The following is a 5,785-nucleotide window of genomic DNA, read 5'->3' on the forward strand; positions in this document are numbered from 1 at the left end:
AATCATATTACAGATAAGCATGCGAAGAATGTATGGACTACTTTCACCAACCTTGTAAAACTGTAGAATATTTAAAAAAATTCACAGATGATGGGATTCTTTTGGATTTTATGGCTAAACATCACCAATGGTTAATCATGACAAAAATAAAGCATCAAATAGTACTTTGGAAGCCCATGATAGTTCGACGCATCTTTTTCTAAATCATGGGACACTAGTTGAAGATACTCCAAATAGAGATTCCCGGCACAAATATGTTAGGAACATAGCTATTGTACATATATTTGTTTCTCGTGGACTTTGCACGATAAAAGCATCCACTGTGTGAAATAGTGTAAAAGTCTAGTCACCTGACGATGAGTATGACTGGTATCGTGGGATTCTGATAATATCTCCACTATGTAAATACATGTATTGATGGAATCCTTACATCTCCACTTTGTATAATTTATATTTTTAGGACGATTCCCTGTCCCAAAAAGTCATTATTATAAGACTTTACCAGATGATTCTTTGAGACTCTAAGCACTTCTCCAACGATTGGTGCGGTTTGACCCACATCTCAGAGCATCTATGGAAACAAAACTAGTCAGTATCGATAATACCATAGCATTCCTTTTGTCCCCCCCCACCTCCCCTCAACTTCTTATAAATAAGGGGGAGGAGAACCATTTGGGGCATCAGGATTTTGAGAGAGATTGAGAGAGCTCAGTGTGTAAGAGTCTAGGAGTCAAAAGATTGAGAAGCCTAATCATCAGGACCTGTGAGCTTGGTGAGAACCTAAAGTGGTTAAACTTTCATAGGTAAAGAGTCCTTTGGTTTAGACAAATCTGGTTCATTGAAAGAGTTTGCAATGGGCTAGGAAGCCTCTGGTTCCTAATTTATAATGAGCTAGTGGAATTGGTAAATGCCTTTGCAGTCAATCTCTAGTTTGGCTTGAGATAATTTTGTGTCTTTTTGATCTTTGGATCTATTTGTAATATCTAGTTTCTTTAATAAAAAGAAGAGTTCCATTCTGTGTTATATCTCTGCGCATAAAATTTCTGTGATTGAGTGAAGTTCATCTAAGGTTCATTTGAGGTTCGCTTAGGATCCTCAAGTGTAGTTTTCTTTGGATTTATCTAAAGGTTCATGTAGCTCAATACAGAATCATTTTCATCTGCAAGATTCATTCTTCGTTAGAGGAAGACTCTCTTACAAATTGGTATCAGATCCAGTAACTTCTAGTTCTCTGGGAGATTCTATAACTTCTTCTCAGTTAAAAATGGAAGCTGGACGCAAATATGTTTCTTTTCGTGAAGTTCAAGAGAATGAAAAAAATAGAATGTTAGAGAATTATTTATTACGGAGCAATGGAACACACAAAATACTGCAAAAATATAAACACAGAAAACGCATAAAACAAGAGAGACACAGATATACGTGGTTCACCCGGTTTGGGCTACGTCCACCCCAAATAGCCAGTCCTTCCTTTCTATTATCCAACAAAATGAAGAGACACAACCTACAGCAAATCCACTGTAATATCCTTTGTTTTCTCTCACAGTCTCACCTCTCTATTTCTCGCTCAGAGAATACACATCTATATCACAGCCTCAAAATACAATGTCCTCATACAAAGAGAGGGGTTTCCTTCTAGGGCAAAAAAATCTAAACTAAACATAAGTTCTACCGTCAGATCATCCTCCTAATGAACGGCCCAGATTGACTAGAAATTACTATAATTTTACAAGGCAATTTTACATCTATTTTGGCTTCGGGGGCGCTGCCCCGAACCCCCACGGGGGGGACAAGTCCCCCCCGCGTGGAGGGGTGTACAAACTTCCTGGGGTATACATTTGGCTGAAACAAAGACCTCTGAACAATCATTCTCCACACACAACATAGAAAATCTTGATATCCAAAGTCTCTTTCATAATGCATCGTCATCTATAATAAATTCAGTCGAGCTAGAGATTGTGGAAAGCAAACCTTCATCATGATGGTAGCTTCCTAATATCAGTGATCCAGGTGGATATTGGTGGCCACCTGCCAATTCCACTTGGACCCCCACCATTGCTTCTTTCAGTTTTTGACTGTTGTTAATTGTAGCACAGTTTACTATTTTTCGCAGTTTTTCGGGTCCTAAACTACTAGAGCTGTTTTAAGGCCCTAAACTACATTTTTTTGAAATCTACCACTAACGATTTTTTGTCTAAAATCGTCTTTTCCATTGTATTTCTCGGAGAGATCTTTCCAACAGGTTATCATGCGCATCAAATGGAGATAATATGACCAAGTCGCAACCCCAGGAAGTTGGTTGTCCAACTCATCCCAACGGGGCCCATAAACTCTTGGTGTTACATCTCCTCGGGTTAGGGTTTTGGTTGTTTAGGGTTTGCCCTTATTGTTCAATAATAAAAGGCCCTTGAGCCTCATTGTAAGGAGTTCAGAGGCATGTAGTCGCCACATCTCTTCTCAGAGATAAGCTACTATCGCCCTAGCTGGTTCATTTCCATTTCTGTTTGTAAGCATATTTCAGTATTTTACATTAATGAAATGTAGTATTATTTCCACTGCATCTCTATGTTTATGGTTATCTCTATAATTTGTTGTGTTCCTGTTTAAATCCGGATCAGTGGTATTAGAGTGGTCTGCTCTTTTTCTCTGTTTTTTGTTGCATGTCCACAACGAGGTCTGGATATAAGGAGTTAGGGCTTTAACTAGTCGAACCTTTGCAAGACCAACGTCGCAAATCCCGACGGCCTCCCATGGTGGATGAAAAGAAGGAGGAGGGGGTAGGAGATCCTATCAAAATATTGCTCAAATAAGCCCTCGATCGACAAAGGAATGCGATGATGGACAACTTTGCTCAGATCCTTCAGCGGCTACCCAGGGGTGACGCATCGACTTCCAACAGCTACTCTGGAAATACCACACCATTTAAGGTACAAGTTAATTTTGAAATCCACATATTCGAGGGTCAGATAAACGTAGATGCTGTCGATAAATGGTTAAATCTGTTAGATGGTTTTTTTCTGTTCATGATTTTTCCAATCAGGAAAATATTATTTTCGCTCTTCTCAAACCAACCCCCCATGTCAAGGACTGGTGGGAAACCTACTGCGAGCAGAAGGATGAAAGTACAGGCTCACTATTTTTAGCCGCACCCACTTGGAATTCATTGTGGGATGCCATCAAGGAGCACTACTACCCTGTCGGAAGCTATGAGGATCAATACATAAAGTGGACCACGCTACGGTAGGGAAGGGACCAAGACGTGTTGGAGTTTACCAATATTTTCCATACCTTTCGCACAAAGTTGGGTATCAAGGATTCAGAGCAACATTTGGTACTCAAATATCGTGGTTGCCTGCATGAGTACATCCAGGAAGAAATAGAATTCCTGAACATCTCCTTGCTTGGCACGACATACTGATATGCCGTCAAGGTCAAGCAAAAATTTAAACAGAAGAAGCGAGACTTTGGATCTACGAATCCGAAGCAAGGGAAAGGTGCCCCCAAACCGGAAAACAAAGGACAAATCCAAGGCGGGCTGACCCAAGACAACCTGCCAAAGCTGCAAGCAAAGAATAGTGCCGCAAAACCGAAAAAGGACACAAGAAATTGGTGTGAGTTCCATAAGAGATCCACTCACAACACAAGTGAGTGTTGGGCCAAGCAGTCACTGCTGGCCAAGCTAAAGGTTTCAGAATCAGATGCATGTTTTGACTCTAAGTCAGAACCTGGCAAGGGGAATGACAAAGGGAAGCAGATTATCGATGCAGAGCCCAACGCCACCATTGTCACCATGAAGATCCAGAAGGGGGAACTTGAAGATCCAAAGGAGGAGGAGCATCTCTTCCACTCTCAGATGTGGGTAAAGGGCTCCCCGCAACAATTCATTGTCGACAGTGGGAGCCAAAAGAACCTCATTTCGACAGAGGCGTGAACCAGCTAGGCTTACCGACCACAACACATCCACAACTATACACCATCGGGTGGCTTCACCAAGGATGAGATCTTTGCATGAGCCAGCAATGTCGCCTTCCATACAACATCAAGCCCTTCACAGATGAGGTATTGTGTGACATTGCTCCCCTTGAAGTTTGTGATGTATTATTAGGACAACCATACTTGTGGAAGCGACATGTTGTGTATGAATCAAGGCCCCGTGTTGTTATTGTTACTTTGGGAAATAAGATGTATAGGATACTGGAGCTAGCACCGCCTATCGCCATCTCTTTAGTTACTGTAAACAATGCAGTAAGCTCATTTCCAAAACTGGGAAATTTGTTTTCCTAATGATATGCCCTTAAGGAAAGAAGAAGACAGCGGCCACGACCTCCAAACAAGGCCCCTCCGCATGACAACTACAGATGGACAAGGTCATGGAGGAGTACGAGGACATCTTCACCTCCCCCACAAGGGTTCATTTTCACTGTCAAGTCAAGCACCCATCAATCTAATCCCAGGTGCGTTGCTGCCCAATGGACCAATCTATCGGTGCTCCATTCTAGAGAACGATGAAATCAAGAGGTAGATTCATTAGTTGCCATAGAAAGGTCATATCCATCTAAGTTCATCACCCTATGGGAGCCCGATCATGTTGGTATCGATGAAAGATGGGACTTGGAGACTCTGTATTGACTATTGGGCACTGAACAAGATCATTGTTCATAATAGGTACCCGATCCCATGGATTGATGGCCTCCTGGACCAAATGAAGGGGGGAAAATATTTTAGTAAGATCGATTTGAAGTCAGGATATCACCAAGTCCCAATCGAACCCTCCGATGTGTGGAAGACTGCCTTCAAAGCCAAGGAGGGCCTTTTCGAATGGTTGGTTATGCCTTTCAGATTGATGAATGCTCCAGCAACCTTCATGAGGCTAATGGATGACATCTTGCAACCATTAACCAACTCATTTGTAGTGGTATATTTGGATGACATCCTGGTATTCAACCAGAGTTGGGAAGAGCACCTCCACCACATCCGACAGGTTCTCCAAACACTGCGGCAACACAAGTTATGTGCCAATTTGGAGAAATGCACTTTTTGCATGACCCAGGTTTAGTATCTAGGATACATTATTGATGACTAGGGGGTGCATTTGGATCCAGCCAAGATCTAAGTCATTCGGGATTAGCCATCTCCAACCACTCTGATCGAGCTTTGCAGCTTTCTAAGTCTTGCCAACTTCTACCGCAGGTTCATGTTGGGATTTTCTCATATCACTTGGCCCTTGAGTCTAGTCACTAAGGGAGGCGCGAAAGAAAAATTCTTTTGGTATGAATCTCAACAGAAGGCATTCACAGAGTTGAAAGATCGCCTCTGCTCGGCACCAGTGCTCACATTACTAGACTTACAACAACCATTTGAAGTCGAGACAAATGCCTCTGACTATGCTATTGGGGCCGTCCTTACTCAACACGGACATCCAGTGGCATATCATAGTGAGACACTTTTAGACGAAGTCCAGAAGTATCCCACTTATGACAAAGAGATGTATTCCATTGTGCAAGCTTGTCGATAATGGAAACATTACATTTTGGGGAAGGAAACAATCATCCACATAGACCACCGATCCCTGCAGTTCATACAGACCCAAGGGAAATTGCAGAATGTTTGCCATCAAAAGTGGTCCACATAACTGCAACAATTCCATTTGAATATCAAGTAAAAGAAGGGCAGCACCAATAATTTTGCAGATTGCCTCAGTCGACCATCGATCATGGTGTTAACCACCGTGCTCAACTCTTGTGGACATGAGACTTCCGATTGGGCACTTCTCTACAAAAGCGAC

Source organism: Pinus tabuliformis, chromosome 4_1 (genome assembly GCF_031772625.1).
Source record: "Pinus tabuliformis cultivar Carrire ecotype Pingquan chromosome 4_1, CPIR1, whole genome shotgun sequence".
In the NCBI taxonomy this organism is placed as follows: domain Eukaryota; kingdom Viridiplantae; phylum Streptophyta; class Pinopsida; order Pinales; family Pinaceae; genus Pinus; species Pinus tabuliformis.